The sequence below is a fragment of the Salvelinus namaycush genome, chromosome 5 (assembly GCF_016432855.1).
Source record: "Salvelinus namaycush isolate Seneca chromosome 5, SaNama_1.0, whole genome shotgun sequence".
NCBI classification, from domain to species: Eukaryota; Metazoa; Chordata; class Actinopteri; order Salmoniformes; family Salmonidae; genus Salvelinus; species Salvelinus namaycush.
In genome coordinates, this window is record NC_052311.1 from 32056605 (window position 1) to 32084596 (window position 27992).

The following is a 27992-nucleotide window of genomic DNA, read 5'->3' on the forward strand; positions in this document are numbered from 1 at the left end:
ATGACACTGGTGAGGAGGAGAGAAGCCAGGAAACTGACAGTGAAGATGCATTAGAGGAGGAAGTGTCAGAAGTTGAAGACAACACAGAATATGATCCAGAAAAAGAGACAACCGATGTGGAACAATCCAGTGATGAGGAAGAGATCACTGCTGAGGTTGTTGTTACATTCCGGTCAAAGAATGGAAATTTGTCCTGGTCTTCATCCCCACCTGAGAGGAGAGGTCGGCTGTCGGCTGAAAATGTTATCAGGATGGCCCCAGGGCCAACGAGAAACGCCATATCCCGGGTTGATGACATAAAATCCTGCTTCGAACTGTTCCTGACAGAGTCAATCGAAACTATAGTGATAAACATGACTAACTTGGAGGGGAGACGCATTTACAAAGACAACAGGAAGGAAGTAGACCGGACAGACGTCCAAGCATAATCTCTTGATTTTGGCTGGTGTGTACAGATCCAGAAACAAATCTACCACCAGTTTATGGGATGCAGAGTCTGGTCGGGCAATTTTTCGTGCCACTATGTCACTCCAGACATTTCACGCGTTGTCACGAGTGATTCGCTTCGACAACCGTGATACAAGACCAGGCCGCCGTCAACAAGACAAGCTGGCAGCGATCAAAGAGGTTTGGCACAAGCGGGTGGAGCGCCTGCCACTCATCTATAACCCAAGTCCAAACATCACAGTGGATGAGCGTCTGGTCGCTTTTAGGGGACGCTGCCCATTCAAACAGTACATGCCGAGCAAACCGTCTAAATATGGAATAAAGATATGGGCAGCATGTAACGCCAGGACAAGTTATGCCTGGAACATGCAGGTTTACACTAGGAAACCTTGTGACGGTGTTCCCGAAAGGAACCAGGGGAAGCGGGTGGTCCTGGAAATGACTGCAAGTCTCCAAGGGCACAACATAACGTGACAATTTATTCACCTCATATGCTCATGGTCAGGAGCTGCTCCAAAAAAAATGACCATGGTGGGGACGGTCAGAAGGAACAAGCCTGAGATGCCTCCTACCTTACTAACTACCAAGGACAGGGATCATTTTTCCTCTAAATTTGTCTTCACCGATACACGCATTCTTGTGTCCTACTGCCCGAAGAAAAAGGAAGAATGTGCTCCTGATGACAACTCTGCACAGGGATGCCGCTGTGAGTACCAGGGAGGACAAGAAGCCCAACGCTGTCCTGCATTACAACAGGAACAAAGGGGGAGTTGACAACCTTGATAAGGTATGTTACTTTTTATCTTTCAAGTCTCATGCCATTTTTTTCTTATATTACCAGATTGTTTTATCTGCACCATAAAAATAAGATGTAGTTGTTTGGTGAAACACTCATTGAATTTGTGAACAATATGGAGTCATTTCTATACATTTGATGTGTAAATATGTTTTAGATGTGATAAATTAAAACAACACTTTGATGCAATTTTTCACGTTACTATGCAAGACATGAAGTTTCACTTGTATATACTCATTATTTTATTTACTGATGGTTGCACTTTTGCAGGTTACTGGCACATAAGAGGATGACGGCCCGTTGGCCCGTGGTAGTGTTCTTCAACATCCTAGATGTGTCGGCCTACAACGTGTTTGTGGTGTGGATGGAGGTGAATCCAGGCTGGAAGCAAGGGAAATTCTTCAAGAGGAGACTATTCCTAGAAGAGTTGGGGAAAGTCATGGTGGCACCCCTCATTCAAAGGCGCCAACACCTTCCTCGAACACCATCCTCTACTGGATTGATGAGAGATGTACAAGGGCCAGAAGCAAGCTCTACGGCCACCAGAGACAGAAGGTACAAAAAGAAGAGGTACAATCTGTGTGCACAAAGAGATGTCAAAACGAGCAGTGCATATATTTGCAAGGCACATGCAACAACCACCACGTATTGTCCAACATGTGCATGAGAACACACAAAATGTAACCACTATTGATTGACAGATTGTGAACATTTTAATGTTTTTGTTATTGTTAGTAATACTGTTATTGTTACTGTTGTTCTTTAATGTGTTCAGACATTTTTCATGTGTAGTTTTGGGCCTATGTCCTTTCTTTACTAATAAAATCATACCGGTCTGTTTTGACCAGGAAAGACAACAGATGTTATCTTGTGCCACTATTTAAACACTATTTAAAAATGTCCTTGTTAAACTTTGACACAAAGTAGTCTGTGATAAATAGCACAATATGTTTCATCTGAGTATTTGTTATAGTCAAAATAATCCATACATTATGCTATTTTTACTCAAAAACGAGTTGTATGAGCTTAGGTCAATGAGGCCTACAGGCCATAAATAGCAAATAGAAGTTCAAACCTTGTAATGTTCACAATAACTTAAGTTGATAAAAAGATCTAACACAACATTAGGTGATAATATATGTATTATTATGGATTTAGAATCAGCTATAATGGGGTGGTCATTTTGGACCAGGAACACAGAATGAATTAACATGAAACGAACACAACAGGAGGGTTAAGTATATTTATGTAAATTGTTATGGCTGTATTGTTTAAAAAACCCAATAATGTTGTGGGTCCATTAGACCCGCGAACATTGGGTGAATAACAAAAACATGAACACCACACAAGGGTTAAATGTATGCTCACTCAGCTGTGCCTCACAAGTAATACAATAACGGCTCTATTACTGGTGTGATCATATAGCCTACCTCACATTTTGAAATATATATATTTTTAAACGTCCTAAACAACAAGGCATTGGCAGGGCAATTCAAGCAAAGCCAAAATGTGGTGATAATGTATTGGGCCTACACTGCACAAACCTCATTTCTACAGTACTGTTTTTAATTGGTTGATGTTACATAGGCTATTGTTCAAGGTCATGTTAAAAAAAAATCTGAGCGGTAGATCTCAGCTAGCATTTTGACTTAGAAAATTATCTTAACTTAGAAAAGGTTGGTGACCACTGTTCTAGAGTTTTCCCTGTTAACACCATCAACGTTTCCCTTTACTGTGGCAATTGTGATCGAATCAACGCAATATTAGCCACTTTCAATGCAACATACTGAAACGAATGAACTATGCAAGACAGATTTTGTTGTAGGCAGAACGCATTGGAGTAGGATTCTATTGCATTGACACGCACGACTCAGTCTGTACTCTACACAGACCAGTGGGGCATAAACAATCAGAGCTGCAGTAGGCCTATATGCAAATAGATGGATATATGGATATAGATGGATATATGGATCTGTGCAATTTACTTTGAACTGGACTATGTTTAATAGCATGAGCGGTTATGAGTAGAATAACTTATTCTGAGATCAAGGCGAGAGCTGCATGTAGCCACCTGCACATTTTGTTCATATCCTTTGCAAATTAGTGAGATAATAGCCCAGTTATAGATCATTTGTAGTCAGCAGTAGGGTAGTGATTGCTTCCTACAAGAGCACAAAACGTGTACATTTCTAGATATCTTTGAAAAGCGAGTCAGGTAAATATATATTTTTTGTCTTAAAGGGGCAGTGTTGTTTTTTGAGACAGGCTTGAGTAAGCCAAGTGGATAAACAGGTTAATGTCAAGCCCTGCATGTTTTTTTCAAAAGTCTCATGGAATGTAGACCTACATTGAACACAACACATTGGCTGCTACTGTAGGCTGAATGATAGAACAGCTAATTCCATGATAAAATGTTATGGGATATATGTTCCCCAGTGTGTTTGATGGTAGGCCACTCCGGTAGGCCTACATTGTGATCAAATAGTTAAAAATGAACTTAAAGTGGGTACAGTGTCAGTGTTCACAGTAAATGCGCGTTGGAAGTTGCACAACATTTTCACAACCTTCAAGTTTGCGCTCAGCAGACCTGAAATTTGCTCAGTGCCAAATAAATTTGAGGGAACATTGCCTATGACCCTTGCCGGTTTGGATGTGGCCGATGCCATTGGCTTGGAGGTAGTTTCCCAACCCCCTCCACTTATAGTTAGGCTTAATCACAGGATTTCAGGGCATCCAGGTCTGATTTTTAGGTGGTGCATAGATAGAGAACAGGCATGTACAGGCATGAGTTACAAGCTTAGGTCCAGATTTTGCTGAGTTTAGCAAAGGGCATAAATTGAGGACCAGGAGAGACGGTAAAGAAACTGAGAGAGAGAGTTTCAGTTTCTCTACCGTCTCTCCTGGTCCTCAATTTATGCCCTTGGCTAAACTCAGCAAAATCTGGACTTAAGCTTGTAACTCATGCCTGTACATGCCTGTTCTCTATCTATGCACCACCTAAAAATCAGACCTGGATGCCCTGAAATCCTGTGATTAAGCCTAGCTATAAGTGAGGACAGGACAGGAGGAGGAGACCTAACCTCGTACAACCATCCGGAAACTTTGCATGCTTTCATTCTGTTTATGCGCATTCGCAGCGGTAATCAGTTTGGTAATATGTGGCTAGAGGAGAGCAGCAGGCGAGGGGGATATAATATTGGTGTTAAGTGGCCAAGTATTTGACTTCAATCCTTCCCATAGTTGTGTCAAGTTGGCTGGATGTCCTTTGGATGGTGGACCATTCTTGATACACACGGGACACTGTTGAGCGTGAAAAACCCAGCAGCATTGGCGTTCTTGACACACCCACTTAAATTTTTGGTCTTGCCCATTCAACTTCTGAATGGCACACATACACAATCCATGTCTCAATTGTCTCAAGGATTAAACATCATTCTTTAACCGGTCTCCTCCCCTTCATCTAACCCTATTACAGGGGCTGAGTCACTGGCTTACTGGTGCTCTTCCATGCCGTCCCTAGGAGGGGTGCGTCACTTGAGTGGGTTGAGTCACTGACGTGATCTTCCTGTCTGGGTTGGCACCCCCCTTTAGGTGGTGCCGTGGCGGAGATCTTTGTGGGCTATACTCGGCCTTGTCTCAGGATGGTAAGTTGGTGGTTGAAGTTATCCCTCCAGTGGTGTGGGGGCTGTGCTTTGGCAAAGTGGGTGGGGTTATATCCTGCCTGTTTGGCCCTGTCCAGGGGTATCATCGGATGGGGCCACAGTGTCTCCTGACCCCTCCTGTCTCAGCCTCCAGTATTTATGCTGCAGTAGTTTATGTGTCTGGGAGCTAGGGTCAGTCTGTTATATCTGGAGTACTTCTCCTGTCTTATCCGGTGTCCTGTGTGAATTTAAGTATGCTCTCTCTAATTCTCTCTTTCTCTCTTTCTTGGAGGACCTGAGCCCTAGCACCATGCCTCAGGACTACCTGGCATAATGACTCCTTGCTGTCCCCAGTCCACCTGGCCGTGCTGCTGCTCCAGTTTGAACTGTTCTGCCTGCGGCTATGGAACCCTGACCTGTTCACCGGACGTGCTACATGTCCCAGACCTGCTGTTTTCAACTCTCTAGAGACAGCAGGAGCAGTAGAGATACTCTTAATAATCGGCTATGAAAAGCCAACTGACATTTACTCCTGAGGTGCTGACCTGTTGCAACCTCGACAACTTCTGTGATTATTATTATTTGACCATGCTGGTCATTTATGAACATTTGAACATCTTGGCCATGTTCTGATATAATCTCCACCCGGCGCAGCCAGAAGAGGACTGGCCACCCCTCATAGCCTGGTTTCTCTCTAGGTTTCTTCCAAGGTTTTGGCCTTTCTAGGGAGTTTTTCCTAGCCACCGTGCTTCTACACCTGCATTGCTTGTTGTCTGGGGTTTTAGGCTGGGTTTCTGTACAGCACTTTGAGATATCAGCTGATGTAAGAAGGGCTATATAAATAAATTTGATTTGATTTGATCTACACGGATTGAAGTGGATTTAACAAGTGACATCAATAAGGGATCATAGCTTTCACCTGGATTCACCTGGTCAGTCTATGTCAAGGAAAGAGCAGGTCTTCTTAATGTTTTGTATACTCAGTATACTTACAAGCACACACACATACTGTATGTCCCATACCATGGGGTATGTGGTGAAGATGAAAGTTGGAAGCTTTAGGCCTCTCCTGTCACTCGTCAGATTATTGTGGGGAACAGGTGAATGCCACAACACTGGAGGAAAACAAACTCCATCCAGCTGTGAATTAGCTGTGGCCTCAGCCTATAACCACTGCTGGATTCCCCTAGTTACGTCAGCCCAGTCAAGTGGGGTGCAAAGTTGACTCTGTCTAACATTAAACACACACTACCAGCACGCTAAGGCAAAGAAAGAAGCAGAAAAGAGATGGAGGGAGACAAACAGAGAGAGAGGATGAGAAAGAAAGAAAGAAAGAGAGAGAGATGCAGAGCAGATGCATGCAGAGCAGAATTCGGTGGATACCCGCTAATTATCAAAATCCAGAAAAGAGTCATTAAATTCTACAAACCATCCCAAACCTTCCATAACAAAGCCATCACTTACAGAGATATTAGAGAAGAGTCCCATAAGCAAGCAGGTCCTGGGGATCTGTTCACAAACAGACCCCACAGAGCACCAGGACAGCAAGAGCAACACAATTAAACCCAACCAAATCATGAGAAAAGAAAAAGATAATTACTTGACACCTTGGAAAGAATTTACCAAAAAACAGAGCAATCTGGAATGCTATTTGGCCCTTAACAGAGAGTGCACAGTGTCAGAATACCTGACCACTGTGACTGACACAAAATGAAGAAATGCTTTGACTATGTACAGACTCAGTGAGCATGGCCTTGCTATTGAGAGCGAAAACAGGCTATGTGCACACTTCCCACAAAATGAGGTGGAAACTTGAGCTGCACTTCCTAACCTCCTGCCAAATATATGACCATATTAGAGACACATATTTCCCCCAGATTACACAGACCCACAAATAATTCCAAAACAAATCAATTTTTGATCAAATCCCATATCTATTGGGTAAAATACCACAGTGTGCCATCACAGCAGCAATATTTGTGACCTGCTACCATAGAAAAGGGAAATGTAGAACAAACACCATTGAAGAACAAACACCATTGTAAATACAACCCATATTTATGTTATTTTATTTTCCCTTTTGTATTTTAACTATTTGCACTTATTTATAACACTGTACATAGCCATAATATTACATTTCAAATGTGTCTATTCCTTTGAAACTTGTGAGTGTAATGTTTACTGTTCATTTTTGATTGTTTATTTCATTTTTGTGTTTTATCTATTTCACTTGCTTTGGCAATGAAAACATATGTTTCCCATGCAAATAAAGCCCTTTGAATTGAATTAAAGAGAGAGATAGAGAGAGAGAGAGAGAGAGAGAGAGAGAGGGAGAGGGGAGAGGGAGAGGGAGAGGGAGCAAAGGGTGGAGTCCCAGTCCAGGTCAACCATTACATAATACCCTTTTTTTTCTCCAACATTACGTTCTGCCTATCACACACATCTGGGTCCACACGAGATGTTTAGATCATTCACAGATGTGTGAAGGCCAGCACCACCCAGGCCAGCACCATAAGGCTGCAGCACACAACAACAAAAGCCCTTAGCTCCTGCCTAACTCAGACAACACCACATGGATGACACGTCTCAGCTATGCACCATTTAATAGATGGAATAACTTGTCTAACCAAATGTGTGTGCTCAAGGAGCTAAAGAGTAATGTCTCTATGGGTATCCATGCCGTATAGGAGAGGGCTGTTGGTGTTACCTGGTTACCCAGGCAGGTGGAGGTGAGAGTAGGTTTAGGTCAATAACCAGTAGTCTTTGTTCTAGTCCAGTAGCCTGTGATTAGTGTCTTCACACCAGGACTTGGTGATAAACAGATAGGAGATAATCTACATAAACCAGGCATCAATACTAGGGTCGTTCCACGAAAAGAGTGCCTTTTGCTTAGTGTTGTAAAGTACTTAAGTAAAAATAACATTTTGGGGGGGGGGGGGGGGTATCTGTACTTTACTTTTTATATTTTTGACAACTGTTACTGTTACTTCACTACATTCCTGAAGAAAAGAATGTGCTTTTTACTCCATACATTTTCCCTGACACCCAAAGGTACTCATTACATTATGAATGCTTAGCAGGACAGGAAAATGGTCCAATACACACACTTATCAAGAGAACATCCCTGGTCATCCCTACTGCCTCTGATCTGGCGGACTCACTAAACACAAATTATTCATTTGTAAATTGTGTCAAAGTGTTAGAGTGTGCCCCTGGCTATCCTTAAATATAAAAAATAAAAATAAAAAAATGGTGCCCTCTGGTTTGCTTAATATAAGGAATTTGAAATTATTTATACTTTAACTTTTTGATACTTAAGTATATTTTAGCAATTACATGTTTACTTTTGATACTTAAGTATATTTAAAATCAAATTTACTGGGTAACTTTCAATACCTCACATTGCGAGGACAGTGGCACTGAGCCTTTTTCTCAAATGTTTTATGAGTTGGAGAACACATTGGGAGGGATCTTAAACCATTCCTCCCTACAGAATCATTCCAGTTCCTTGATATCCTTCATCTGCACTTATGGACTGCCCTCTTCAATTCAAACAACAGGGTTTCAATGGGTTTGGAGTTTCAATGTGTTTTTAAGCCAATTATCCACTTCTTTGTAGATTGTGCTTGGGGCTATTGTCTTGCTGGAAGATCCACTTGCGGCCAAGTTTCAGCCTCCTTGCAGAAGCAACCAGGTTTTTGGCTAACATGCCCTGGTACTAGTTAAATAAAGGTTCAATAAAAAATAAAAAATAAAAAATAAACTGGGTCAAGTCCATGATGCCGTTGACCTTAACAAAGGCCCCAAGACCAGTGGAAGCAAAATAGCCCCATAACATCAAAGATCCACCACCATATTTTACAGTAAGTATGGGGTTCTTTTCTACTCATGCATTCTCATTTCGACGCAAAACCCACCACTGGTGTGTGTGGTCAAAGAGCTCTATTTTCATGTCATCCAACAAATGTAAACGCCTGGAGTTCGCTAAACGGCATAGGCACTTGGATTGGAACCAATGCTTTGGTCAGATGACATGACGATAAAGCTCTTTGATTAAGTTTATTTGATGCCAGGTGGCTCAGTCAGGATTGCTAGCTGACGTGAAAACAATGGAACAGGGATGTGGAACTGACTTGAAAACAGTATTTATTTAACTGCTCTGACTTTCAGGTACCTGGTGGTATGTCAGCTACGATAAAACTAGAGATTGTGCCATAGGTAATGTCTGGGCCTCGTTTCCCAATTGCGATGTAACGTAAGCATTACGATGATTGTACTAGATCCATCGTTATTTACGAGCCAACTTTTTTAGTGTTTCCCAAACAAGCACGTAGAGAGAACGTTCGCTAAGTGCGTCGTTAGAACATGTGTCGATACTGATAGGATCGAAAGAAAAGAAAAGCAGCACTGCTCTCAGATCAGCTTTCTCCATTCAAATCTTAACTTAACATTATAATTATTCTACAATACTGGCGACGGATCAGCTCCTAGAGAGATAGTACCACCTATGGTTGCAAATAGGCTATTGAGGCGGCTTATTATGCTTACCCAATAATAATGCACTAAATCACAGATTGGGCACATCGTTGCACACATGTTGTCACACATCATGAAACATATTGAGGCAAAAAATTACAGACAGTAGCCTGGTCTCAAATTAGAACTACATTTTTTTAACATTATGTCATGACTGTCCACGAGAATCTAAATAGGTCAGATCAGGTTTGCAATGAGTAACTTCAATCAGACCCCCTCTCACCCGTAGAGGGGGAAGGAAAGAACTAGTGGGGATTAACAACTCACGTCCTGTTGTAAATCAAGGGAGAAGATCCAGGCCTGCACTCTCTAAATTCACTAAAGGAATGTGCTTTGTCTCAACAAACTGTTTTCCCGCTGAAACTAACACATTCAAAAGCGAATACTGGAACAATTTTTCCAACGTAGAACGTAGGGAATGGTCAGAGGCGATCTGTAGGACACTAATGTAATTTTGTTTGTTATTTTGTGATGTCATTAAAAATGTTATAAAGGAAATACTGTAACTTGGAAAGTATACCCACTACATACAGTATATGAAGTTTCCAAACCATGTGTTTTGCATGTGATATGAACAATTATGAAAGTGTTTTTTTTAAGAGAGGGATGTGATTTGAGAAGTTATAAAAGCTAATTGTTTTCCATAACTTTACACAGTGAGGTCAGGGAGCGTGCCAGCCTGCCGGAACCACCCCTTTTGAGCAAAAGGTATAAAGGATGGGTTAAGAAGTTAACACATTAGACCAGAAAAATGTGAAGCTGCAGCTGCACATTTAAAATGGTTTGAACTTTGAATCTCAGCTTGAGGACAATTGGTGCGTCTGATAAGCTGTTCTAAGTAAAGTTTCTTCGAAAGCGAATTTAAGTAGAACCATCCTGTTACTCTGCTCAAACCATCGTATTATGCGACTCTCATCACCCCACTGGGGAACCATCGATACGGCTGGCTAGCTTATCTTCAAAGAAACATATTCAAGAGCGTATGGAAGGAAAATTAACTCTGTAGTTCTGTTCAGGACTACACGACAAGTCACCGGATACCGGACAACTACGAAGTAGGACAACAGTAGAAGACTTGTTGGAACCATTTTGGACAATCAGTGCCTTACAAGTGTGCTGCGAAAAGGCCCAACCCCATTTCCAAGGCTGCCCGATTCACCGAAATATCCCTGGTGAACCCAGGCATTTCACGCAAATACATCCATGATTTCTTTCTCAAAGCAGGCGGCGGTTCGTGTGCAAAGTATATGGTTACTGTAGGTGATAGTAATTTCTGAATGTTGCAATGCTAAGTGTCTCTGTCTCTGTCTCTCTCTCTCTCCCTCTCCATCTCTTTTTTATCAAGCATCCATGTTGTTATCATTCCGCTAGGGACCTGTTTTCAGCGTATTAATTCTCCAGTCAATAACCTGTGAAGTGTGCATGTTTTCCTGTGTTCCCATTTAATTAGCTAGTAAATAAATAATTAAACCAATTTGTGTAGTACTGAATCATAAGTAAGGCTTGGGTTTGTGCAGATGCAAGGAGGTTACAACTGTTCAGAATGATGATATGATACGAGGTTACGATTAATAAGTTGGCTGTTTATAGATGTGATAGGTAAAGAACTTTTACAGTTTTCTTCAGGAGATAGTAACTCTTTAAAGAACTGCTCTCGTAGTGCCCCAGATCCCAATGAGTTAATTGTTACATAATTAATTTAATCGGGTAACAATTAAACATAGTTTGTTAATTAGATACATAAGTCTTCAAATTAATGTTAAAGTCAAGTCACGACAATTACATTTATTTCAATATGATTGAAATAGCTATATGAGGCGGTGTCAGAGAAAGGCCCAGAGGAATGCCTTAAAATTGTCAAAGACTCCAGCCATCCAAGTTGTAGACTGTTCTAACTGCTACCTTATGGCAAGCGATACCGGAGTGCCACGTCTGGGTCCAAAAGGTTACTTAAAAGCTTCTACCCCCAAGGGTTGAAAAAGCATTCCAGGTGAAGGTGGTTGAGAGAATGCCAAGAGTGTGCAAAGCTGTCATCAAGGCAAAGGGTTGCTACTTTGAAGAATCTCAAATATAAAATATATTTATTCACAGTGGCCTATGTGTTTTTCCAACTTGAGACCCTAGGGAGGATGAATGATCTGTCAAACTACAGCAACCTTGTACTTGTTTGAGACTAAAACACACAGACACAGACACAACAACTCAATAAAAAAGTGGTCAGATGAAGCAGATGCTAAACTACAGGACTGTTTTTCTAGCACAGACTGGAATATGTTCAGGGATTCTTCCGATGGCATTGAGGAGTACACCACATCAGTCACTGGCTTCATCAATAAGTGCATCGATGATGTCACCCCCACAGTGACTGTACGTACATACCCCAACCAGAAGCCATGGATTACCGGCAATATCCACACTGAGCTAAAGGGTAGAGCTGCCGCTTTCAAGGATGGCACTCTAACCCGGAAGCTAAAAATAAATCCCGCTATGCCCTCCGACAAACCATCAAACAGGCAAAGTGTCAATACAGGACTAAGATCGAGTCGTACTACACCGGCTCTAACGCTCGTCGGACGTGGCAGGGCTTGCAAACTATTATAGACTACAAAGGGAAGCACAGCTGCGAGCTGCCCAGTGACACGAGCCTACCAGACGAGCTAAATTACTTCTATGCTCGCTTCGAGGCAAGTAACACTGAAACATGCATGAGAGCATCAGCTGTTCCGGACGACTGTGTGATCATGCTTTTCATAGACAATGTGAGTAAGACCTTTAAACAGGTCAACATTCACAAGGCCGCAGGGCCAGACGGATTACCAGGATGTGTACTCCGAGCATGCGCTGACCAACTGGCAAGTGTCTTCACTGACATGTCCAACCTCTCCCTGTCTGAGTCTGTAATACCAACATGTTTCAAGCAGACCACCATAGTCCCTGTGCCCAAGAACACTAAGGTAACCTACCTAAATGACTACCGACCCATAGCACTCACCTCTGTAGCCATGAAGTGCAATGAAAGGCTGTCATGGCTCACATCACCACCATTATCCCAGAAACCCTAGACTCAATCGAATTTGCATTCCGCCCCAATAGATCCACAGATGATGCAATCTCTATTGCACTCCACACTGCCCTTTCAACCTAGACAAAAGGAACACCTATGTGAGAATGCTATTCATTGATTACACCTCCCTCTGCAACTGGATCCTGGACTACCTGACGGGCCGCCTCCAGGTGGTAAGGGTAGTTTACAACAAATCCGCCACGCTGATCCTCAACACGGGGGCCCCTCATGGGTGCCTGCTCAGTCCCCTCCTGTACTTCCTGTTCACGCATCACTGCATGGCCAGGCACGACTCCAACACCATCCTTAAGTTTACCGATGACACAACAGTGGTAGGCCTGATCACCGAAAATGATGAGACAGCCTATAGGGAGGGGATCAGAGACCTAGCCGTGTGGTGCCAGGACAACAACCTCTCCCTCAATGTGATCAAGACAAAGGAGATGATTGTGGACTACAGGAAAAGGAGGACCAAGCACGCCCCCATTCTCATAGACGATGCTGTAGTTGAGCAGGTTGAGAGTTTCAAGATCCTTGGTGTCCACATCATCAACACACTAACATGGTCCAAACACACCAAGACAGTCATGTAGAGGGCACGACAAAACCTATTCCCCCGCAGGAGACTGAAAAGATTTTGCATGGGTCCTCAGATTCTCAAAACGTTCTACAGCTACACCATCAAGAGCATCCTGACTGGTTGCATCACTGCCTGGTATGACAACTGCTCGACCTCCGACCGCAAGCCATCCAGGACCTCTATAGCAGCCGGTGTCAGAGGAAGGCCCTAAAAACTGTCAAAGACTCCAGCCACCCTAGTCATAGATTTTTCTCTCTGCTACCGCATGGCAAGCGGTACCGAGCGCCAAGTCTAGGTCCAAACAGCTTCTACCCCCAAGCCATAAGACTCCTGAACATCTCATCAAATGGCTACCCAGACTATTTGCATTGCCCCCCCCCCCCTTTTTATGCTGTTGCTCCTCTCTGTTCATTATCTATGCATAGTCACTTTAATAACTCTACCTACATGTATGTCACGCCCTGGCCTTAGTATTCTTTGTTTTCTTTATTATTTTAGTTAGGTCAGGGTGTGACATGGGTAAGGTTTGTGTTTTGTCGTTTTGGGTGGTTATATGGTAAAGGGGGTGTTGGGTGTAGTGTATGAGTTTGTGTTGAGTGAATGTTTCTAGGTATGTCTATGTGTAGTGATTGTGTCAGCACTATCTGTATTTATAGCTTCACGGTCGTCAGTTTTGTTATTTTGTTAGTTCGTGTATAGTTGTTCGTTTCTTGTTTGTTTTCTCTCTTCTTATAATAAAGAAGATGTATTTTGCACATGCTGCGCCTTGGTCCAATCTCTCACAGCAAGACGATCGTGACAGAATTACCCACCAATCCAGGATCAAGCAGCGTGATAAGCGGCAACAGGAGCAGCGCAAGGAGGAATGGCAATGGGAGCGTAATCTGGACTACACAACGTGGGAGGAGATCGACAGGTGGGCGATCGACCCAGGGCGAGTGCCGGAGCCCGCCTGGGATTCTCTGGCGCAGTGCGAGGAGGGATACCGGCGAATGGAGGCAGCACGACGACGCGGTAGGAAGCCTGTGAGTCAGCCCAAAAAAATTCTTGGGGGGGGGCTTAGAGGTAGTGGGCCGAGGGCAGGTAGGAGACCTGCGCCCACTTCACAGGCTAACCGTGGAGAGCGGGAGTACGGGCGAACACCGTGTTACGCAGTAGAGCGCACGGTGTCTCCTGTACGTGTTCATAGCCCGGTGCGGGTTATTCCACCTCCCCGCACTGGTAGGGCTAGATTGGGCATTGAGCCAGGTGCCATGATGCCGGCTCAACGCGTCTGGTCTCCAGTGCGTCTCCTCGGGCCGGCATACATGGCACCAGCCTTACGCATGGTGTCCCCGGTTCGCCTACATAGCCCGGTGCGGGTTATTCCACCTCCCCGCACTGGTCGGGCGACGGGGAGCATTCAACCAGGTAAGGTTGGGCAGGCTCGGTGTTCAAGGGAACCAGTACGCCTGCACGGTCCGGTATTTCCGGCGCCACCTCCCCGCCCCAGTCCAGTTCCACCAGTGCCTACACCACGCAACAGGCTTCCAGTGTGTCTCCAGAGCCCTGTTCCTCCTCCACGCACTCGCCCTATGGTGCGTGTCTCCAGCCCGGTACCACCAATTCCGGCACCACGCACCAAGCCTCCTGTGCATCATGTTGCTGCTCCCCGCACTAGCCCTGAGATGCGTGTCCCCAGCCCGGTACCACCAGTGCCGGCACCACGCACTAGGCCTAATGTGCGTCCCCAGGGTCCAGTATGCCCTTTTCCTTCTCCCCGCACTAGCCCTGAGATGCGTGTCCCCAGCCCGGTACCACCAGTTCCGGCACCACGCACTAGGCCTAATGTGCGTCCCCAGGGTCCAGTATGCCCTGTTCCTTCTCCCCGCACTAGCCTGAAGGTGCGTGTCCTTAGCCCGGTGCCTCCAGTTCCGGCACCACGCACCAGGCCTACAGTGCGCCTCATCCGGCCAGAGCCATCCGTCTCCCCAGCGCCATCTGAGCCATCCGTCTCCCCAGCGCCATCTGAGCCATCCGTCTCCCCAGCGTCATCTGAGCCATCCGTCTCCCCAGCGCCATCTGAGCCATCCGTCTCCCCAGCGCCATCTGAGCCATCCGTCTCCCCAGCGCCATCTGAGCCATCCGTCTCCCCAGTGCCGTCTGAGCCATCCGTCTGCCCAGTGCCGTCTGAGCCATCCGTCTGTCCCGAGCCATTAGAGCCGCCCGTCTGTCCCGAGCCGTCAGAGCCGTTAGTCAGTCAGGAGCCGCTAGAGCCATTCGTCAGTCAGGATCTGCCAGAGCCGCCAACCAGACAGGATCTGCCAGAGCCGCCAACCAGACAGGATCTGCCAGAGCCGCCAACCAGACAGGATCTGCCAGAGCCGCCAACCAGACAGGATCTGCCAGAGCCGCCAACCAGACAGAATCTGCCAGAGCCGCCAACCAGACAGGATCTGCCAGAGCCGCCAACCAGACAGGATCTGCCAGAGCCGCCAACCAGACAGGATCTGCCAGAGCCGTCAGTCAACCATGAGCGTCCAGATCCGTCAGCCAGCCATGAGCAGCCAGATCCGTCAGCCAGCCATGAGCAGCCAGATCCGTCAGCCAGCCATGAGCAGCCAGATCCGTCAGCCAGCCATGAGCAGCCAGATCCGTCAGCCAGCCATGAGCAGCCAGATCCGTCAGCCAGCCATGAGCAGCCAGATCCGTCAGCCAGCCATGAGCCGTCCAGCCAGGATCCGCCAGAGCCGTCCAGCCAGGATCCGCCAGAGCCGTCATCCAGCCAGGATCCGTCCCTCAGTCCGGAGCTGCCGTCCCTCAGTCCGGAGCTGCCGTCCCTCAGTCCGGAGCTGCCGTCCCTCAGTCCGGAGCTGCCCCTTATCCTGGTGCTGCCCCTTATCCTGGTGCTGCCCCTTATCCTGGTGCTGCCCCTTATCCTGGTGCTGCCCCTTAGTCCGGTGCTGCCCCTTAGTCCGGTGCTGCCCCTTAGTCCGGTGCTGCCCCTTAGTCCGGTGCTGCCCCTTAATCCAGTGGGGTTAATGTGGAGGGTGGCCATTTGGAGGAGGCTACGAAAGCGGGTAGTGACTATGGTGGGGTGGGGACCACGACCAGTGCCAGAGCCGCCACCATGGACAGACGCCCACCCAGACCCTCCCCTAGACTTTATGCTGGTGCGCCCGGAGTTCGCACCTTAAGGGGGGGGTAATGTCACGCCCTGGCCTTAGTATTCTTTGTTTTCTTTATTATTTTAGTTAGGTCAGGGTGTGACATGGGTAAGGTTTGTGTTTTGTCGTTTTGGGTGGTTATATGGTAAAGGGGGTGTTGGGTGTAGTGTATGAGTTTGTGTTGAGTGAATGTTTCTAGGTATGTCTATGTGTAGTGTTTGTGTCAGCACTATCTGTATTTATAGCTTCACGGTCGTCAGTTTTGTTATTTTGTTAGTTCGTGTATAGTTGTTCGTTTCTTGTTTGTTTTCTCTCTTCTTATAATAAAGAAGATGTATTTTGCACATGCTGCGCCTTGGTCCAATCTCTCACAGCAAGACGATCGTGACAATGTACATATTACCTCAATTACCTCGACTAACCGGTGCCCCCGCACACTGACTCTTTACCGGTACCCCCTGTAAATTGCCTCGCTAATATTATTTTACTGCTGCTCTTTAATTATTTGTTACTTTTATTTCATTTTTTTGTAGGTATTTTTCTTAAAATTGCATTGTTGCTTAAGGGCTTGTAAGTATGCATTTCACTGTAAGGTCTACACTTGTTGTATTCGGCGCATGTGACAAATACAATTTGATTTGAACAACTGCAATTGGACAAAAGAACAAATAGGGCTGAGCTTGCTTTATGCAGGGTGCATTGTCTAGTATGCACCTGTAATTCAAAAGTTATTCACACAGTGTATGTCATCAATATGTTGATAGGTTAATTTCAGTCAATAATTTATGATGAAAAGAGGTAGCCTAGCCAGGCAGGTTATTTGAGGCACACCTCGTATGTCAGTGGCGGACCGCTGGCTTGGTCCTCTGAGCTTTTCCTTTCATCCACAACACCCTCTTGCAGGTACTACCTTCTTCATCTTCTTTTCGTCTCTCTCTCTCTCTCTCTGGCACTAAGAAGGTATCCTTTATCAACAGTATAATTTGTTGGCATTGAGAATTATACAAAATGGCGATGGCCCCTGGTAAAGGATGCAGTCGACATGGGCTATAATCTATAGTGTAAGTGATGCCTTCCGGGTATAGCTCCTCGTGTTTAACTCTCTCTGTCACTCAAATAATGTTGTCTGATACTACTTTTGAACATCATATGCTCATATATAGTTATCTCATCTTCTTTCACCAAAGAACGCAGTTCTCCAAGCTTTAAAAAAAAAAAAAGTTCTCATTTGCAACTGCGACCTGGCCAAGATAAAGCAAAGCAGTGTGACACAGACAACAACACAGAGTTACACATGGAGTAAACAATAAACAAGCTGTAACGGCTGTCAATGTCGTTCTCCTCCTCAGACGAGGAGGAGCATGGATCGGACCAAGATGCGGATTGGTAAGTATTCATGATTTAATGGCAAACCAACAAACACTACAAATTAACAAAACAACAAACGTGACTAACCTGAAACCGTCCTGTGTGGCAACAAAACCTCCACAGGAACAAACACCCACAAAACACAAGTGAAACCCAGGCTGCCTTAGTATGATTCTCAATCAGGGACAACGATAGACACCTGTCTCTGATTGAGAATCATACCAGGCCGAACACAAAATCCCAACATAGAAATAGAAAACATAGACTGCCCACCCAAAACTCACGCCCTGACCAATAAACACATACAAAACAAGAGAAAACAGGTCAGGAACGTGACACAAGCCAATACCACACTAAACAGGTAAATGACACAGTAGAAAAAAGAAAGTCTATATACAGTGTGCGCAAAAGGCATGAGGAGGTAGGCAATAAATAGGCAATAAATGTTGCTTTCTGAAACTCTCCCGAAAGGCAGGTTTTCATTTTGAGCTCTGACCCCTACAGATAGATACTGTTGTTGAGTGCTGACTGTGAAAAAAAGTAGGCTATAGATTCTCAATTCACACCCTCATTCAGAATAAATGTATAATTGGTAACAATATAAAGATATTGCAGCACATTTGATTACTCTGCTAATGAATAAATGAATTACATTTTATTTTCGTGTCAAATCGCAAGTAGGCAACCCGTCCCTTACGGGATTAATTGACACAAACAAACATTACAATAATTCACTGTGATAATTCAGTGATAATTCTTCTTCCGGTGTTCTCTGCAGTGCACATCGCATAAAGAGTGAAAAATATATACAAAACCAACAACAAAATAAAAAATCTATACATAATAGTAAATAAGGTTATCCACAATAATTATATCCCTAGAGCAGTAAAAAATATACATACATACAGTCGTGGCCAAACGTTTTGAGAATGACACAAATATTAATTTACACAAAGTCTGTAACGATCGTCGTAATCCTCCTCCTCGGACGAGGAGGAGAGGCGAGAAGGATCAGACCAATATGCAGAGTGGTTAGTGTTCATATTTAATGAAAATAGACTGAACACTTAACATACAAAACAACAAACGTGACAAACCGCAAACAGTCCCGTGTGGTACTAACACAGACACGCGATACAACCACCCACAACAAACAATGTGAAACAACCTCCCTATATATGGTTCTCAATCAGAGGAAAACGTAAAACACCTGCCTCTGATTGAGAGCCATACAAGGTCAATTAAACCTGACACTTAACATAGAACAAACAACACAGACTGCCCACCCAGCTCACGTCCTGACCCACTAAACACAACTATACAAAAGGAAAACAAGGTCAGGAACGTGACATTACCCCCCCCCCCAAGATGCGGACTCCGGCCGCAAAACTCAACCTCAAGGGGAGGGTTTGGGTGGGCATCTGTCCACGGTGGCGGCTCCGGCTCCGGACGCTGTCCCCACACCACCATAGTCACTCCCCGCTTCCGTATCCCCCTCCCAATGACCACCCTCCAACTAAACCCACCTAAATTAAGGGGCATCACCGGGATAAGGGGCAGCACCGGGATAAGGGACGGCAGCTCCGGGCTGAGGGACGGCAGCTCCGGGCTGAGGGACGGCAGCTCCGGGCTGAGGGACGGCGGATCCTGGCTGAGGGACGGCGGATCCTGGCTGGCTGGCTCTGGCGGATCCTGGCTGGCTGGCTCTGGCGGATCCTGGCTGGCTGGCTCTGGCGGATCCTGTCTGGACGGCTCTGGCGGGTCCTGGCTGGACGGCTCTGGCGGGTCCTGGCTGGACGGCTCTGGCTGGTCCTGGCTGGACGGCTCTGGCTGGTCCTGGCTGGACGGCTCTGGCTGGTCCTGGCTGGACGGCTCTGGCTGGTCCTGGCTGGACGGCTCTGGCTGGTCCTGGCTGGACGGCTCTGAAGGCTCAGTACAGACGAACAGCGCTGGGCAGGCAGACAGTTCAGACAGCGCTGGGAAGGCAGGCAGCTCAAACAGCGCTGGGCAGGCAGGCAGTTCAGGCGCCGCTGGGCAGACGGCAGACTCTGGCCGGCTGAGACGCACTGTAGACCTGGTGCGTGGTGTAGGCACTGGCTGCGCTGGAGAGGAGGAAAGCTCTGACAGCGCTGGAGAGGTGGGAGCAGCTGGAGAGAGAACCCGGAGAGACAGCCTGGTGCGGGGGGCTGCCACCGGTGGACTGGTACGTGGAGGTGGCACCGGGTATACCGGACCGTGAAGGAGGACACGCGCTCTTGAGCACCGAGCCTGCCCAACCTTACCAGGTTGAATGGTCCCCGTAGCCCTGCCAGTGCGGCGAGGTGGAATAGCCCGTACTGGCCTATGCTGGCGAACCGGGGACACCATTCGTAAGGCTGGTGCCATGTATGCCGGCCCGAGGAGACGCACTGGAGGCCAGATGCGTTGGGCCGGCTTCATGACATCCGGCTCGATGCCCAACTTAGCCCTACCAGTGCGGCGAGGTGGAATAGCCCGCACTGGGCTAAGCACGCGTACTGGGGACACCGTGCGCTTTACCGCATAACACGGTGTCTGACCAGTACGACGCCCTCTCACTCCACGGTAAGCACGGGGAGTTGGCTCAGGTATCCTACCCGGCTTTGCCACACTCCTCGTGTGCCCCCCCCCCCCCCCCAAGAAATTTTTGGGTCTGACTCTCGGGCTCCCAACCACGTCGCCGCGCTGCCTCCTCATACCAGCGCCGCCTCTCTGCCTTCGCTCCCTCCAGCTCCGCCTTGGGACGGCGATATTCCCCTGGCTGAGCCCAGGGTCCTTTGCCGTCCAGGATCTCCTCCCAAGTCCAGGAGTCCTGGGTTTTTTCCCACTGCTGTTGCCTCCCTTCTCCACTCCGCTTGGTCCTAGATTGGTGGGTGGTTCTGTAACGATCGTCGTAATCCTCCTCCTCGGACGAGGAGGAGAGGCGAGAAGGATCAGACCAATATGCAGAGTGGTTAGTGTTCATATTTAATGAAAATAGACTGAACACTTAACATACAAAACAACAAACGTGACAAACCGCAAACAGTCCCGTGTGGTACTAACACAGACACGCGATACAACCACCCACAACAAACAATGTGAAACAACCTCCCTATATATGGTTCTCAATCAGAGGAAAACGTAAAACACCTGCCTCTGATTGAGAGCCATACAAGGTCAATTAAACCTGACACTTAACATAGAACAAACAACACAGACTGCCCACCCAGCTCACGTCCTGACCCACTAAACACAACTATACAAAAGGAAAACAAGGTCAGGAACGTGACAAAGTCTGCTGCTTCAGTGTCTTTAGATATTTTTGTCAGATGTTACTATGGAATACTGAAGTATAATTACAAGCATTTCATAAGTGTCAAAGGCTTTTATTGACTATTACATGAAGTTGATGCAAAGAGTCAATATTTGCAGTGTTGATCCTTCTTTTTCAAGACCTCTGCAATCCGCCCTAGCATGCTGTCAATTAACTTCTGGGCCACATCCTGACTCTTGCATAATCAATGCTTGGAGTTTGTCAGAATTTGTGGGGTTTTGTTTGTCCACCCGCCACTTGAGGATTGACCACAAGTTCTCAATGGGATTAAGATCTGGGGAGTTTCCTGGCCATGGACCCAAAATATCGATGTTTTGTTCCCCGAGCCACTTAGTTATCACTTTGCCTCATGGCAAGGTGCTCCATTATGCTGGAAAAGGCATTGCTCGTCACCAAACTGTTACTGGATGGTTGGAAGAAGTTGCTCTCGGAGGATGTGTTGGTACCATTCTTTATTCATGGCTGTGTTCTTAGGCAAAATTGTGAGTGAGCCCACTCCCTTGGCTGAGAAGCAACCCCACACATAAATGGTCTCAGGATGCTTTACTGTTGGCATGACACATGGAAGCGCTGACCTTGTCTTCTCCAGACAAGCTTTTTTCCGGATGGCCCAAACAATCGGAAAGGGGATTCATCAGAGAAAATGACTTTACCACAGTCCTCAGCATTCCAATCCCTGTACCTTTGGCAGAATATCAGTCTGTCCCTGATGTTTTTCCTGGAGAGAAGTGGCTTCTTTGCTGCCCTTATTGACACCAGGCCATCCTCCAAAAGTCTTCGCCTCACTGTGCGTGCAGATGCACTCACACCTGCCTGCTGCCATTCCTGAGCAAGCTATGTACTGGTGGTGCCCCGATCGAAAGAATGAATCAACTTTAGGCGGCGGTCCTGGCGCTTGCTGGACTTTCTTGGGCGCCCTGAAGTCTTCTTCACAACAATTGAACCGCTCTCCTTGAAGTTCTTGATGATCCGATAAATGGTTGATTTAGGTGCAATCTTACTGGCAGCAATATCCTTGCCTGTGAAGCCCTTTTTGTGCAAAGCAATGATGACGGCACATTATTTCCTTGCAGGTAACCATGATTGACAGAGGAAGAACAATGATTCCAAGCACCACCTTTCTTTTGAAGCTTCCAGTCTGGTATTTGAACTCAATCAGCATGACAGAGTGATCTCCAGGATTGTCCTCGTCAACACTCACACCTGTGTTAACGAGAGAATCACTGACATGATGTCAGCTGGTCCTTTTGTGGCAGGGCTGAAATGCAGTGGAAATGTTTTGGGGGGATTCAGTTCATTTGCATGGCAAAGAGGGACTTTGCAATTAATTGCAATTCATCTGATCACTCTTCATAACATTCTGGAGTATATGCAAATTGCCATCATACAAATTGAGGCACCAGATTTGTGAAAACTAATATTTGTGTCATTCTCAAAACTTTTGGCCACAACTGTACATACATGTACAGACAAATAAATACAGAAATATGTAACAGAAGGCATTTGAACCCAGTCTGGCACAAAGAGAAGATTCAAGAAGGAGACAGGCCTACACACAATCTATATACATACGTGCCATTTGCTATATAGAAGCTAAATATTTGTATAATTTAATTATAGGTATATTTATTTTATTCCAGGCTTTATCGAAATATTCCATAAACGGATATACGCAATGGACAGAAAAACATTTCAGTTTCTCCTCATCGCTAGTAGTTCTTACATAAGAAAATGTTATGTGGGGGGTTCATACAGTTTAATCCAATAAAAGTACTTTCTGTAGTACCTCATTCATTATGCTGCATTTCAATCACTTTAATTAGACTATTCCATGGCTAAAAGGCCTATCATGCAAACATTTCAGGCAAACAAACACTTCTTACTCATTACGTTTGTACAAATACAAAACTTTCAAGCAATCATTCACTGGTGTTTCATCACTATCATTTCCATTCTGACATTACATGTATCCATCTCAGTGCCATTCTATACCATCTAAGTACAGTTGTAAGTCATTGTACATACTGTACCATTTGTAGGTCATGTGGACTTAATCAACAACAATTCTGACAATTTTGGAGCTGTATAGGACTGAGGCCAACACATCTCTCATGGTCTTCCCAAACCAGCTCTCCGGACTTCCGAAGACAAGGTTGCATGCACCCGCCCATATAGTGTTCTTGTCTTCCTCCACAACCATCGCTCTGAGACCCAGGGCTGTTGCCTTGTGGATTTGGTCGTCCGTCCACCACAGCCTTTATCGGGGACACGACTGTCAGAATTTGAGGCTGTTTTCCTAGCTTCTTAGAACTAGCTAGCTAACAGGTATATTAGGTTTTTCTCCAAAGCCCATTGGCAAGACTGCCAATACCCTCACACAAAGGCTTGAAAAGCTTCAAGTTGCTACTATTTTAATTTTATCCCTAAGTTGGTCGTTACTATGTGGCAGTGTTGTTGCTTTATCTCCTTTTCAGAGTTTTTCTCCCCACAGTTTTAGGCAGCTAACCTAACTTTAGCTTGGTTCGATGAGGAAGCGAGTGGGGCGTTGCGCATGCAAATAGCATGCATATAACAACGAATCAAAAAGTCGCTCAAAGTCGCTCAGAATTTACAAGCCGGAGTTTCCAGACCAGTGAGTCACAGCTTGCTGTGTAGTCATGTGGGTCGCGCATCATCCAGGCTAATTATACCCTTCCACCTATCTGTTTCATGTTTCAGGTAGCCCGCAAAAGCCAGCATGGATAAAATGCAAGAATTGACAGATTTTGCCTACATTCTAATCATTATCATGTGCCAACGTATGGCCACGGTCCATGCCATGGTGAGACTTGCACTCCTGTAGATCTGAAATAATTGGATGGTGAGATTTGCATCCAGCCAACCAGAAAAGCGAGGCGAAGCAATTCAGGCATTCTTTAAATTCAAGACAATCCTTGTACTGCAATTAAACATTATTTTATAATTTTTTACCCCTTTTTCTTCCCAATTCGTGGTACCCAATTGGTAGTTACAGCCTTGTCCGATCGCTGCAAATCCGGTACGGACTCGGGAGAGGCGAAGGTCGAGAGCCGTGCGTCCTCCGAAACACAACCTAGCCAAGCCGCACTGCTTCTTGACACACTGCTCGCTTAACCTTGAAGCCAGCCGCACCAATGTGTTGGAGAAAACACCGTACGCCTGGCGATCCGTGTCAGCATGCATTGTGCCCGGCCTGCCACAGGAGTCGCTAGTGCACGATGGGACAAGAACATCTCTGCCGGCTAAACTCTCCCCTAACCAGGACGACGCTGGGCCGATTGAGCACCGCCCCATGGGTCTCCCGGTCGCAGCCGGCTGCGACAGAGCCTGGACTAGAACCAGGATCTCTATGAAACACTTTCATAGTTGAAAAATATATTTAGTAAGCAGAAGGAATTTAGAATTAAATGTGGAGTGGTGCTTTATAGTTATGTGATGACATCTCGTGCCCTGCGTAAATTATTCAGCAATCATTATTTATTGTAAAAAACAGTGTTTCCATTCTCATTTGTCACAATAAAGTTCAACAAAAGAAAAATCCACCAATGTCGAACGGATAAAAACATTGTCAATCTTTAGAAAATGTATCCTATTCAGTGGCTTGCGAAAGTATTCACCCCCCTTGGAATTTTTCCTATTTTGTTGCCTTAAAACATGGAATTAAAATGTATTTTTGGGGGGTTTGTATCATTTAATTTACACAATTTATTTTTGTGAAACGAACAAGAAATAAGACAAAAAAACGGAAAACTTGAGCGTGCATAACTATTCACCCCCCCCCCAAAGTCAAAACTTTGTAGAGACACCTTTTGCAGCAATTACAGCTGCAAGTCTCTTGAGGTATGTCTCTATAAGCTTGGCACATCTAGCCACTGGGATTTTTGCCCATTCTTCAAGGCAAAACTGCTCCAGCTTCTTCAAGTTGGATTGTTTCCGCTGATATACAGCAATCTTTAAGTCATACCACAGATTCTCAATTGGATTGAGGTCTGGGCTTTGACTAGGCCATTCCAATACATTTAAATGTTTCCCCTTAAACCACTCAAGTGTTGCTTTAGCAGTATACTTAGGGTCATTGTCCTGCTGGAAGGTGAACCTCCGTCCCAGTCTCAAATCTCTGGAAGACTGAAACAGGTTTCCCTCAAAAATTTCCCTGTATTTGGCGCCATCCATCGTTCCTTCAATTCTGACCAGTTTCCCAGTCCCTGCCGATTAAAAACATCCCCACAGCATGATGCTGCCTCCACCATGCTTCACTGTAGGGATGGTGTTCTCGGGGTGATGAGAGGTGTTGGGTTTGCGCCAGACATAGGGTTTTCCTTGATGGCCAAAAAGCACAGTTTTAGTCTCATCTGACCAGAGTACCTTCTTCCATATGTTTGGGGAGTCTCCCACATGCCTTTTGGCGAACACCAAACATGTTTGCTTAACTTTTCTGGACACTCTTCTGTAAAGTCCAGCTCTGTGGAGTGTACGGCTTAAAGTGGTCCTATGGACAGATACTCCAATTTCCGCTGTGGAGCTTTGCATCTCCTTCAGGGTTATCTTTGGTCTCTGTGTTGCCTCTCTGATTAATGCCCTCCTTTCCTGGTCTGTGAGTTTTGGTGGGCGGCCCTCTCTTGGCAGGTTTGTTGTGGTGCCGTATTCTTTCCATTTTTCAATAATGGATTTAATGGTGCTCCGTGGGATGTTCAAAGTTTCTGATATTTTTTTTATAACCCAAACCTGATCTGTACTTCTCTACAACTTTGTCCCTGACCTGTTTGGAGTGATCCTTCGTCTTTATAGTGCCACTTGCTTGGTGGTGCCCATTGCTTAGTGGTGTTGCAGACTCTGGGGCCTTTCAGAACAGGTGTATATATACTGAGATCATGTGACAGATCATGTGACACTTAGATTGCACACAGGTAGACTTTTTTAAACTAATTATGTAACTTCTGAAGGTAATTGGTTGCACCAGATCTTATTTAGGGTCTTCATAGCAAAGGGGGTGAATACATATGCACGCACCGCTTTTTTTTTTTTTCGTTTTTTTTTTTTTCCATTTCACTTCACCAATTTGGACTATTTTGTGTATGTCCAATACATGAAATCCAAATAAAAATCAATTTTAATTACAGGTTGTAATGCAACAAAATAGGAAAAACGCCAAGGTGGGTGAATACTTTTCCAAGGCACTGTAGCTGCCGTTTCCATTACACATGACGCAATGTTTTTTTTGTTTTGTGTATTCTACTTTTCTAAGTCTCAACAATAAGTTGAGAACATGACTGAGTTCCTGGGGGGGGGGGGGGGTCAGGGGCCCTCTAGCGGCCGAGGGCCCTAAGCTACTGATTTTGTCACTTATGCCTGGAGCCGGCCCTGGTTTTATGGAAAGTCTTTAAAATGACTGTTTCGCATCGCTAACTGGCTACACAAAGTGATAGACTCATGAATTACCATGCAGTTACGTCTTCAGAAAGTTGAAAGAAATACAAATCGCTGATGCATTCACTAATATTCTTTACATGTAGGCTTTGGATTGAACGAATCTGTGCTCACTTTTTTCACAAGGTCATTCGGAAACAACTGCACAGTGAAGCCTATCAATACAATTATTTATTTCCCTGGTCACACTGGTGCTCCCAAAATAAAATATCAGGTCCCACAGCAAAATATCTAGGAGCATATGTGACCAAAATTGTCACACTTTAGAGCCTTGGTCAGACTGCCCTGCCTGGACCTCTGATTATGTGGTCTGTCTTTAGGGGAGGAGTGCAGTTGAGTAGCTCTCCCACTGAGAAGCAGAGTCCACCAGGCCAGGTCCTCCAGCCCCCAGCCTCCAGGCCTAACACGAAGCAGATGGTGAGGGGAGATCTCCAGCAGTAAAGGACGGGCTGAGGCCTCTGCTGGAGGTACAACAAGAACTAGAACCTCATTTGGAAGTGGAATCATAACATAGGCACAATGGACCTGGAGCTATTGAAGTGTAGAGCTGTAGAAGTGGAGTTAAGATATGTCACTATCTATGGGACCTATGAGATAAGAGAGAGAGAGTTAGAAGAGGATGAGAGGAAAAGAACGATGGAAGAGTGAGGAACAAATTATGGTCAGAAAGACAAACCTACTTTGTCGAGGCGAGTTGAGTTTTGATTATAACTGACAATCTCATCCTGATTAATAATTTGTTCATCCATATTTACAATGCTAACATAGAGTTATCAATGTTGGAGGAACTACAAAATAGGTTCAGAGTTCAAGTTAATGGCTCATCCATGCACACACAAACAAACAAACACACACACACACAGACACACACCATCCCTAATAGAAAAGCTAAATATGTTCTCGACAAAAGGCTTCAAAATTAAGATGAAGAAGAATGTTTAAGCGAACCCTCCCAGTCTCATTGATATGGGTGAGTGCACAACGGACACCCATTATTTCATATCACCATAGCGATTAGGAAACCTTTGATCTTTGTGGTGAATGTGATAGGATGATGAGGTAACAAGCTCTCACAGTCTCAATGCAGAATTAGACGTTCATCCACGTTCTCCAAAGGTAACATTTCGAAGTTGCTCCAAATGTCAAATTTCTAAGTGATTTTGTTGCTCCTGCTGCTCTGTATCGTCCCATTTCTCCAAACATCACATTTCAAAGTTAAGGGTTAAGTTTAGGCACTCATTCCGAATAGTTAAGGTAAGGGTTAAGGTTTACGTTTAGGCACTCAGTCCAAATGGTTAAAGTTTGGGATAGTGTTAAAACCAAAAATAAAAAAACTGTGTCCACGAATGGAATTGAACACACAACCTCCAGAGTCATAGGATTACTTTAGAGCCCTGCCATGGACCTCTGATTCTGTGGTCTGTCTTTAGAGGAGGGTTGCAGTTGAGAGGCTCTCCCACTGAGAAGCAGAGTCCATCAGGTCTGGTCCTCCAGCCCCCAGCCTCCAGGCCTAACATGAAGCAGATGGTGAGGGGAGATCCCCAGCAGTAAAGGACGGGCTGAGGCCTCTGCTGGAGGTACAACAAGAACTAGAACCTCATTTGGAAGTGGAATCATAACATAGGAACAATGGAC

At 45.4% G+C, this 27992-nt stretch overlaps 1 pseudogene; it reads left to right on the plus strand.

Annotated features, from left to right (window-relative positions):
* On the plus strand, positions 1-27908 carry LOC120047080 (annotated as a pseudogene).
* Positions 27909-27992: the final 84 nt, after the last annotated feature.